We start from the raw sequence: 12,196 nt of genomic DNA on the forward strand, positions 1-12,196 counted from the left end.
GTAGGAATTTTTTTGAAATTACTACGTTCCCCAACAGTGGCATCCGAGCCTGGTTTTATGCGTTGATACTATGCACGAGTAGAACACAAGTGAGTTGTGGGCGATATAAGTCATACTGCTTACCAGCATGTCATACTTTGGTTCAGCGGTATTGTGAGATGAAGCGGCCCGGACCGACATTACGCGTACGCTTACGCGAGACTGGTTTCACCGTTCGGAGCACTCGTTGCTTAAAGGTGACTGGCGGGTGTCTGTCTCTCTCACTTTAGTTGAACCGAGTGTGGCTACGCCCGGTCCTTGCGAAGGTTAAAACAGCACCAACTTGACAAACTATCGTTGTGGTTTTGATGCGTAGGTAAGAACGGTTTTTGCTAAGCCCGTAGCAGTCACGTAAAACTTGCAACAACAAATTATTATCAGGACGCCGACAGACACGACCTATACATAATTAGCTGGTGAATATATGTGACTGCAGAACAAGTGACCGATCAACCAGCACAGATGGAAACATCAACGATAAACTGGTGATAGCTAGATACAACTCGCAAATGGAAGTCTGACAGTACCTCTTAGCTTGCTCTGGATTGCTGAGCGTGATTGACTTTGGATCAAATCAGACCATCTTCATGATGGGATGATTTGGATTCTCTGCGAGCTCGCCCCTCAGGTATGCCAGTTCAGAGTCATCGTAGTCACCTTCCAGCACGACTTACTGAAAAAGGGTTTTCCCCCGCTTTGTATTACAAAGCAACAACATCGATACAGCCAACGATAGGTGCTGGGGCGGAAGCAGCACAGGCACGCCCAAAAGAAAAGAAAGAGAAAATACAAAAGGAAGAAAATGCCGACAACGGCGGATCAACGAAAACGAAGATAACTCGCAGCCACTGCGCCCGCCGGAGAATTCCACAACGCACCTAGCACCACGAAAGGCCGCATACCAAGCAACACCTTCAAGAAGGAACGCGACGAAAACGATGCTGCTACCGGACATGGCCTAGGGTTTCCCCCGGTACGCGAAGGGCCGTGGGAGGGAAGGGGGATATCCGACACCCTTGAGGAAGGCACGGCGGCGCCCACAGGCGTCACCGCGTCGGTGCCGAACAAGCCGACAAGGATTTCTCCCAACCCCCAACCAACCACGACCCCAGACGATCCATCGCGCTCCACCATACTTGCCGTCTGCCAATATGCGCCACCACGAACTCGCAGTCACCAACGCCGTCTCACCGTGACAAGCGAAGCGAGACCGGCAGGATCGAGGGGAACCAACCGGAAACGAGGAGCAGCAGAGTCAGCGGCCACGTGGGTGGGGACAACCTCCACCACCCTCGGCGGTGACCGACCGGACGTAGCTCAGGAGCAAACCAGGCACCCCTGCCCGGCCGAGCCCGAAGTGGGCTCGTGAAGCTCCTGTCGCTGCGCTGCAGTACACGCGCCACGGTCTCCGCCACCCCTAGCCCAAGCCACACCTCCGTCCGCCGGAGATGACGCCGAATAGCACACGCCAGGCCCACCTAGACCCAGATGGGGCCTAAAAGGGCCTAGATCTGGGCCGGAAGGGTTCCGCCGCCAGCCATTGCGCCGCCCCGCAGCCAAGCAGCCACGCCACCGCCACCTCGCCACCCGGAGCTGCGCCGCCTGCGAAGACGAGCCGCCACCGGATCCGACTCCGGCCTGGGTGCACCACCGCCGACGCCATCGCCCGAGCCACAGCGCCGTGCGGGGAGGAAAAGAACGGGGCCGCCGCCGCCGGCATCACGCGAGCCAGGCCCGGAGGCCTACCCCGGCGGCGGCGGGAGGGGATTAGAGGAGGGGGACCGCTGGGAGGGGGAGGGAAGGGGAGCCCCCGGTCGCCTCGCTCGGGGAGGCGACACGGGGGGTACGGGGGAGGAGGGGAGGGGGAGGGGGAGCCGGGGCACGCCCGCCGGCGGCGGGAGCGGGGGAGGGCGGCGGCGGCGGCGGGGGGCCGGAAACCCTAACGGGAGCGGGGAGGGGGACGGGAGCGGGGAGGGCGTATTAACTTTTCACTCGCTCCAGCACGACTTCCTCGAGGCTTCACTGTTGATCAATGCATGATCAACCTTGAGCAGCTCAAGCTTAGGGGTTGCTCCTTGTTCAAACTTCACAGATACATAGCCACCAACTTCCAGCAACACCAGGCTTGGGAATGCCCCCTCATGGAAACGGAACACTTCACCCTGACGGACTGACTTCCACATAAGATGCAAGGAGCACAGGTTTGGTAGATTACCAAGGAGTTGCATTGCGTCATTGTCCTCTGATAACATGGTGCTTCGCAGCTTCAACTTCACCAGATTCTTGAGGCCCTGGATCCATTCCGGCAGTTTCACCAGGTTGCCGTACAGCTTGAGGCTCTGTAGTGTCTCCGGAAATGAGAACTTTCCTTCCAAGCAGCCACATAAACCTGGCTCCTCCTCTGACCGGATTGACAATGACTCCAGGCGGACCAGACCGACAATTTCTGAACACAACTCTTGTCCATTTTCCTTCTTGACGCCAGTCACTCCCAGCTTGCGCAATTGGGTTAGCCTTTTTATGTCCTGCAGAACGACCTTCCCCTGTGGTCGTGCGATATTTACAACACCAAGTGTGCGCGGGGCTTTAAGCTTTCTTATCCCTCTTGACAACAGAACACCATACAAGTCAAGGCGCATTGCAATAGCAGGCAATAGATGGCAGCAAAAGAAGGTGCATGCATCACAATGGCTGGGGTCACAATCAAGCGTAAGCTGAGGTGCACAATACGCTATACAAAAGAACAGCGGCATGATACACAATATGCATGGCCTATTTTGGATGGCCTGTGGAAAGTTATGTACGAACTCATCATCAATCGAGACCGCATCATCCACTGATTTTGTACCAGCATGAAGATTGTTTAACTTCCGAAGCTTGATGATTGTCTTTGGCAGGAGCACTATGCGGGAATCTCTAATGTCAAGAGTCTCAAGTTGTCTCAGGTTGCCCAATGAATCTGGAAGGTGATAAATATCATTACATCCTCTTAGAGAAAGGTATCTTAGGTGGAGAAACTTCCCAATAACCTTAAGGTGATGATCATGTAGACCAGTTGTGTCTTCTAGGTCCAACACTCGTAGCAACCTCATCTTGTTAGAATCAAAAAATGACTTCCACTCTCCGAAACATGTAATTGACCGTAGATAGGACATGTCCACTATGCTCTCGGACTCACTCTTATCTCCCTTCCAGTTGCCATTTATAGCAAGGTGGCGCACTGTGACCTGGCTGTTTGAGCTGCAACCTTCCTCCAGCGTAAAAACAAGTTTTTCTTCCTTTGACTTTGAGATAGCAATTTCACGGATAAGATCGTGCACCTGGCATGAGTAAATTCCTTTTGTACTATGCATTGTTTGTTGAGATGGTAGGATCATACTCCTGCTTATAAGTTCAATGAAGTAGTCGTCCGCTATTTCCTCCCCAGACTTTCCGTGCACCTCCCTTGAGTAACCCTCTGCACTCCACCTGCGTGCCAAACGTCCCCTCCCAACCTTTTGGTCTTCAGGAAAGATTGGCATATATAGGAAACAAGACTTGAGGTGATAAGGTAAACCATCATAGCTTCGCACACGGACAGTTCTTATGGTCCCAAGCTCTGGATTCAACTCCAACTCGGCGCTGAGATGATCATTCAATTTCCTCCATTCCAAACAGGTTTTTGGTTGGTTCGACAAGAAGCCACCTATGGTGACTATTGCAAGTGGGAGTCGGCTGCACTTCCTCACTATCAGTTCTGCCAGTTCAACTAGTTCAGGATATTGCATATTCAAATCTATAGTATTCTTGAATACCTGAAATTTGTATGGTCAAGCTATTTAGTTCTGTGAAAATTAGATCAGGTTGGGAACAATATTTCAATATACTTATTGGAATGGATGTTTCTCATACAGATATAAAAAAATGTTGTGTGATAGGCAACAGAGATTAATAAGTTTATACTAGAATTATATATTAAACGCTGTGTGATAGGAAAAAGAGGAACTATAGCTCTCTGGGGACACACAAGATGCTGGTGGGTGGACCAATGACTAATTAGTTCGATTTGGCAGGAACGGCTGGGATTTACAAAACATGAAGAGGGCATATATGTTGTTCAAAGTGACTTGGCAATTGGAACAACCAAATGGTAGGCATATATGTGGTTGCACATCATATCACTAATGTTGGAGGCACACTTTTTAAATAATGTTGACAGTCATGAACTACAATACTGTTGCAACACCTGAATTACTCCTAGTATGGATCAAAACTAGAGAGAAAGGACGTGTTATAGATCAAGTTACACTCAAATAGTGTTGACCATTTTGGTTGAACAGCTAAGTCGGTGGGTAAAAACCTATGAATGACACGTAAAAATAAGCACGATAATAATTAAGTAGGAGTACCGTTTTAGTGAAGAGGTCACATGCATCGCTGTGTTCTAGATCTTTGAGCATATATATGTTTTCTTGTCTCCCTGAACAAAGTTCAGCAATACTTTCTTCCATTGTGGTGACAATGATCCGGCTTGTATATCCTATTCCATGGAAAATTGGTATCATCTAATGCAGAGTCATCATGTTCCACTCTGCATTAGATGATACATCATCAACAACAATTAAGCACCTCTTTCTTTCTCTAAGCCTTAACAACTCCTTCATCAATTTTGCAAGTGGCATCAATAACAATGTGTTCTTCTTGTTGCCCAGCAAACCCACCGTGTCCTTTTCAGAAGATTCTGTATCTAGTTGCATAATTAAGCTCCTAAGAAGACCTTCAAGATTGAAAGGATGCATAACAGTCACGCAAGCACGCTTCTCAAACATGGCACTAAGTTCTTGATTTTGATATATATCTTTGACTAGAGTGGTTTTTCCCGGACCGCCCATTCCCCACACAGTGATCACCTTGAATTCTTGGGTAGGTTGATCTGAAATTAGTTTCATAATCTCAACTTTTTCTTTCTCTCGCCCAACAAGGTGAGATTCCTCCAAAGCAGTTGCCATCGTCCGAATGCGGGTGAAGCTCTTTTTTAATGTATTTTCCCCATCTGCACCCTTGGACTGGTCTTCTGAAATTTCACCAGTGGGCACCATAGGGTTGTTATCTGAACTGGTAATGGCACGGTTTGAGCTTGATTCCGTTCTAGTTAAATCTGTTCCATCTTGAGAGACCTGTGAACAAGTGAGCAATGTTAATCCATGTTGAGAGACCATACATGAATGAATGTAAAATAATGCTAAATAAATAGCCTAAAACGATTGAAATAGCTAAAATGCAACTTTCCCATTTGAACCCAAACTGTTTTTTTTTCTGCCCCATTTCCTTAAGAAAGCACAATCTAAGATACAAGCATGCGCACACAGGTTACTACTCATAGCAGTGTGCATTCTGTTTGAAAAATGCTAACCTAGAATGTGATTATTATTTTTGACGATTAGGTACTACTTAGATACTACTGCTGTTTACTTTCAATTTTCAACGTCGCACACAACACGGGTGCTGCTTCACTGTCAATAACGGCAGGGTAATTACAGGGACCAAACAATATTGCTTCTTTAGCAATAGATAATATGGTACAAGATGATATTTTAATTACAAACAAGAAACATAATGGTACTCACAAGTTTGTGTGGTTATTGTCAAATGAAACTGGTATATTAAATGAGTAATCATGTGATTAACTCCTAATGAATGTAAACCATGCCCCAAAGGGAATCTGCCCTAGGTTGCTGAGTAATGAACTAATGATGCTTCTGTTTTAATGTAAAACAAACTACAAATGCAAGTGACTGATGTAGAGTTCTAGACGAACAACACATGGTCGAACTTTGATTATTACCTTCTCGTGGAAAGCATAAATATTTTCATCACCAGACGATTGCTTGAGTTCTGATACTATGCTTTTTTGCCCTGTACATAAGCTTGGAACTTCTACTTTAGCGATGGAGACTATGATCCTGCTCCCCATGTTGTTATTTGGGAAGCAACTTTTAACCCCATCCCACACCTCAATGGTGTTTAAGTCATTAATCACTATCAGGTACCTCCTCCCACTCAGTACTCATCAAACATCTCAGCAAGCTCTGGTGCTGGCTTCTCTGCTCCCAGTAGAGCTTTAGCCCCTACGCCCAAGTGAAATTGCTCCACCATACTCTGAATGAAGTCTTTGGGATTAAAAGGATGCATCGGCCTGACCCAGGCTCGACACGGGAACTTGCCTTTAGTATCTGGATTCTCATAGACCTCTCTGACAATGGATATCTGCCCGAGATCAGCACTTGTTCCCCACACCGCAATCACCCTAAGGCCATTCTCCTTCTGGTTGATCAACTGAAAAAAGATCCAGTTTCAATTTCTCTTGCCTTGACATGTACCTTGCTTCATCGATGCTAAACAGTGCTGCAGAAGTAATGCGAGACTGCTCGGCCGCCATGGCGGCCTTTGAGGCAGGGCCCTTGATGAGTTTGTAGCGCATGCTTCTCTGGCTAACATCCTCAACATTGGCTCTGAGCTCCTTCATCTGCTTTGCCACACGGCGCCGGTCAAGTAGGTTGCGACGGATACGCCACCAAGACTGCTTCTCGAGGCGCACGGCGAACTCCTGGAGTGTGTCCTCGACGTCGTAGGCCACGTCACGAACTTGCTTCACCCAGACCTTGACGACCCTGTTGCCATCTCTCCCTCGTCATGAACAGACTCAAGGAAAGCCTGCATCATCTCGAGCTCATTGGTGACGAAAACCTGGTCACGCCGGACTCCGAGCTGCAGAGCCACCTCCTCTGCCAGGGCGGATGTGGCGTATCGAATCGCTCCATTCAGCACCGACTTGCCAACGCTCAGTCCGGTGGCCTCCATTGCGCTGCGGGTTGGTTTGTGTGTATTGGTTGTGAATGGTTGGAGGTAGTAGTGCAAATGCTTTGCGCAAGTAGATGCAGAAGCTAAGGATGGTAGACCAAAAGGAGGAGCTTGCTTGCCTGCAAGAGCACAGTCGCAAGTGACTTCGCTAGGCTCCCAGTTGTGCTAGGTGCAGTGGAACCGAAAGTGCCTTTTTGCTCCCGAGCTCATTTGAGCTTGGTGAACAGTAAAATCAAAAAAAGATCGAAAAAAATTCAAAAAATTCTAATTTTTTTTTAGAGAAACATTGACAAAAGTTCTAAGTGCCTGCAAAAATTCATCATGAAATCACATTCCTGTAAGGCGTGGCAAAAAAACAAATTCAGTGCTTCAAAATGCTTTTGAAAGTAGATTTTTCAGAGTACTGTTTTTGTTTTTTTTGCCATGCCTTCTAGGAATGTGATTTCATGGCGAATTTTTGCAAGCACTTAGAACTTTTGTCAATGTTTCTCCAAAAAAAATTGGATTTTTTGAATTTTTTTATTTAGTTTTGATTTTACTGTTCACCCGATCTCAAAACTCCGCGTCCCAGTGGAACCCCTAATATTAAAGTTCAGTTGAACAGGTCCAACTATGGCATGTGTGCCCCTTGAATGTATCCAGGCCACAGAGAGATGCATATGAAATTACATATTTTGCTTGGGACGACGTATATGTCGGGTGCCTCACATGAAGCATAAAGAAAAAATCTAAAAGAGCACAGTCGCAAGTTACTCAACTGATGAAGGTTTGTGATATGGCACTTGCATAATCATTCTATACCGCCCAACTGACTGAATCTTTAAGTGGTGATGTTTTGTTAAGTCATCTGAAATTTCTATAAACCTCATGATGAAGCTCAGCTACGAAGCAGGCTATGTGCAAACTATTCAAAGCTCACAATCTCCTTGGCTGTAAATCTGCTTTTGCTAGATCGGAACAGGTGCATGCCAGTTGTCTATTAGGATTCTGAGTAAGCAGATGACAGAATTCTTAATGGAACCCAAGGTGAAGACATTGGCACAAGGACCAACCAGTCGCCGATTATTTTTGTGTTCCCGTTGTAAGTAGAGATAACCTAAATAATACTTGGGCTGTTGCATACCATTGTGGGGGATAACAGTAACCCACCTCGTTTACACTGCCTACTGTATATATGTTATATACTACTAGCAAAAGAGCCCGTGCGTTGCAACGGAAAACAAATACCACACGCACACAATAATCGGGACTCAAGACCTCAATATATATGTCCACGTCCTTTATTTCAACATGGCATCTTATCAGTCTTGCCGTTTATCCTTCTTCCGACTCTCGCCGATGGATACGCATGGTTATAGATGGTTTCTTTCGTCTCCAATTTGTTTTTGTTAAGGTGTTTATTTTCAATTTGAATTGGCACTGGTGCAAAAGAAAGACGGATCATGCACTACTGATTAACATTGCATCATAAATAGCATTCTAGAAATTATTAGCATGTGAAACAACATCATATTCAGATTCTACATTTTTTCTAATCAATTTTCATGTTAAAATTAGAGTTAGGGTTTAAGAGATATGAATATTTTAAAACATTCAAATATGTCCCAAAACAGCATTTAAAAATGGTTAATGGGAAAAAATAACGTAATATTTATATTCTCCGTATTTTTCAAATAAATTTTCATATATAACACGTTAAAATTGAAGTTACGGTTTAAAAGATATGAATATTAAAAAACAATTTAATCTATTAAAATCGTTTTTTTAGACCGACGGCGGGTCAATTAACCAAAATCATAGGGGGGTTTTTGGAAAAAACCTGAACCTTTTTTATTCTCACTTAAAATAGGACCGCGGGTTGATTAACCTAAACCGCATGGGGGTTTCTGCAAAAAACGGAATGTTTTTCTGTTCCTACTTAAATCGGGACTGCGGGTTGATTTCTCAGAAACATAGTTTTTTTTTATTGCAAAACATGCGACGACGGACGACGAGAAGCACTCTTATTATTAGGATTAGGGATGAAAATGGAGTGGAAACTTTCTGTTTTTCCGGAGGAAAAATGGAAACGGAGAGGAAATATGAAAACGGAAACGGAAATTTGCAAAACGGAAGTTGAAATGGATTTTTTATGCGGAAACGGAAACAGAAATGAAACGGCGTTTTCTGGTGGAACATGCATGGAAATGGAACTTTCCGTTTCGTGAATATGGAATTTCTGTTTTTACTATAGACCTATAGCTGCTTTGTAGCCCAACCATCAAAGAGAACACAATGACACAATTAGTAGAATCGATTTAAGGCCCAACTTCTACTACCACACATGTACTCAGCTTGACCCTATACGCAATTGTACGATACTACTACAATACTATGCTAAGTTGCTAACATAATGATATTATTTTGTAGCCATGTTAACAACTCATTAAATTTGTTTGTTTTTTATGTATTTCTCTATGATTCAAGGGGTTTTTAAGTTCTGATCAATGCCTATTTCTGTTTCCGTATCCGCTTTGTATTCGCTCCGTGTCTGTTTCCGGTAGTATCTGTTTCCGTATTCATTTCCGGAGTTTCTGTATTCGTTTCCGCTTCTGCAAAAAAAATTAAACAAATATGATAGCACTCAGTTCCGTCCGTTTCCGCTCCTTTTCATCCCTAATTAGGATAGATATAATCATGAAGCCAACAACATGGACTAAGAAACAAAGATGCTGGCTGAGCAAGTTGACATATATCTTTGTATGGAGGCACAGATGACAATGAGTACTAGTTATAGTAAGACAAATCACATGTCCCCACATAAAGGGGACGCTATTGCACCAAGCTCAACTATCACTTGCTGGGGCGATCAAGCAACCTTTAGATTAAACTTTGGCAAAATGCAGTAGGCTATGAATGAAGATAGATGACGACACCCAACAGATGATACAAACACAAGGTAGACTAACCAGTAACGCAAATTACAGACAACCAATTGGAAGATAATAATATGCTGCACATGAAAGGCCTCAGTAATTGCATTAGAGAATCAAAGTTTCATCCACAATTAATGGATAAGAAGGCAAGGACTAAGTCCTTTCCAGGAGAAAAACAACTACAAATCACATGAATCATCTAAGACTTTGACATGAGCAGATAGGCTCAGTTTGTGACTACTGAGCTATGCTGTGCTAACTTATTTTGAAATCTACTCCTGAAAAATTGCTATGAGAAATGAAAAAAAATAGTTAGCCACACGGAGAAATAGGCTAAATCTTGTTTAAAAAGCTGGATTGCCATACTACAACGCCAGGTGCGGCCACAATCTATGGACCAAAACTAACATTTTGCACTGATGAACAGGTGACACTAACTGAAGTTTTGACTAAACATTTATTTTACTTTTCCATCAAGTGAGCCCATATAGGGATGCCTCAACTAAACCGGGAAACAACGTAAATATCATTGAAAAAGGGGAGATTCCGCAGGACTCCTCAGTCCTTGTATCACGACATCACAGATTTTGTAATGCGTTAGTTTTCTGCACCGACCTAATTAAGTATAATAAATTTGATGGGCCCGACGCAAATCACATGCATTAGCTAGCTAGCATGCAACATTAATTTACCAGAACATTGCAGCGCAGATTTGAATTCATCAAATTTGAGGCACATCCTATAAGATGCACCATATATATGCATTTACATGTCCAGCAAAATAATTGAGTTTCCTGTTGGTACTTATTTTGGAATTGCTACTGACGCACAGATTGGAATGGAGTATCTACATAGCACAATAGTACTTTTGATATCCATTTATCCACAGGCAATCAATAATTGTAAGTTTGCAACTGTCGTCAGATGGGAAAAAGCTGAGGATATCTAATGAATGGTTACTCAGACTTAATCCAACATCTAGGATGAATAATATGTTCATGTAGCGACTGTAAAGATTAGACACCTACTACGCCCGGGGGCTATTCACTTCATTGGTAATGGACAATCCACCGACTTTTGGTTAGACGTGTGGATGGGGCCATAACCGCTTGCTACCGTCTTCCCCCGGCTGTTCGCTATCGCAACAACTCCGAATGCACTAGTCGGCGAGATTTGGAGGAACGGGCAATGGAGCCCCCAATTTCGCCGCTCCATCGGTTTACTTGAGAGGGATGAATGGATTCGGTTGGTGGCCCTGTTACAAACTGTTGCACCGAACTCAGATCAGGACTCATTCCGGTGGAAACTAGAACCCTCGGGACAGTTCTCAACGGAGTTCTTGTACCGGGCCTTACACAACGGAGCTGCTCCGTTCCAAGCAATGGATATCTGGAGGGCTCCTATACCTACTTAAGTCAAAATTTTCTTATGGCAGCTGGTACATGATAGGCTGCCTACTGGTGTTCAAGTGCAAAAGCGACACGGTCCAGGGGGCGGGCGGTGTCCTTTGTGCGGTGTGACCGAAGATACCAGCCACATCTTCTTCAAGTGCAGCCTTGCACAACTATTACGGGGCTCCATTCGCGATATCACAAAGTGCAGTTGGGCACCCACCTCGTTTGGAGCTTTCCATACATAAGTTGCACGTCTCTCTGGGTGTCCCCATAGGAATACATGGTTCGTTTTTGCGGCAATGGCTTGGGCCTTGTGGCATGTTCGGAACAAAGGTGTAATTAAAGGAAAATTCATTAAACATCCTACTGATATTCTCTATAAAATGATCATTTTTCTACAGCTCTGGAAACCTCTGAGCAAGTTGGAGGACGCATCCACCATTACGGCACTCCTTGAGAAGTTTCGAGCGCTCGCCTGCTAGCTGCGGCGGCACAGGACCCATGTTGATCAGCAGGGAGGCTGAAGGGCATCAGCCGTCAGACTTTGTATCGTTTCACGTCATCGTCTTCGCTAGGTTGATTCAGCGTGTTGTCTAGCCTTGTGCCTTGGCCCGAGCGGTTTGTATCGAACTTAGTCCGTTTACTTTACTTTACTTTCTTTTCTTTTCGGTTGACTTCCTTTGAACTGTGGTCTGTAGCTGTAAGGGCTTCAGCTTGCTAAACCCGGGCAATGTGCCTCCTCTCTAAATAAAAAAACAATATGTTCATTTAATAAATAAATCAGATAAAATAGCTAAACAAGAGTTAAGAGATAGCTCAAACCTTAGCGACAGAATTATACATCTACTTTCATTAACTGAGCTACTCGATGATTCATTCTCAGTTCATTCGTTTAGTTAGATAACATGTTATGTTGGAAACAATCTGTGTGAAGGTCAATAAAGTTCCATTTTCCTTGGACAACACACCATTATCCAACTATCAATTGAGCCTAGCGCCCTAGCTAGT

At 44.7% G+C, this 12,196-nt stretch overlaps 1 pseudogene; it reads right to left on the reverse strand.

Moving 5' to 3' along the window:
* Positions 1–613: 613 nt before the first annotated feature.
* On the reverse strand, positions 614–6,879 carry LOC123156870 (disease resistance protein PIK6-NP-like; annotated as a pseudogene).
* Between the last annotated feature and the right edge of the window lie 5,317 nt (positions 6,880–12,196).

Source organism: Triticum aestivum, chromosome 1D (assembly GCF_018294505.1).
Source record: "Triticum aestivum cultivar Chinese Spring chromosome 1D, IWGSC CS RefSeq v2.1, whole genome shotgun sequence".
Lineage (NCBI taxonomy): Eukaryota > Viridiplantae > Streptophyta > Magnoliopsida > Poales > Poaceae > Triticum > Triticum aestivum.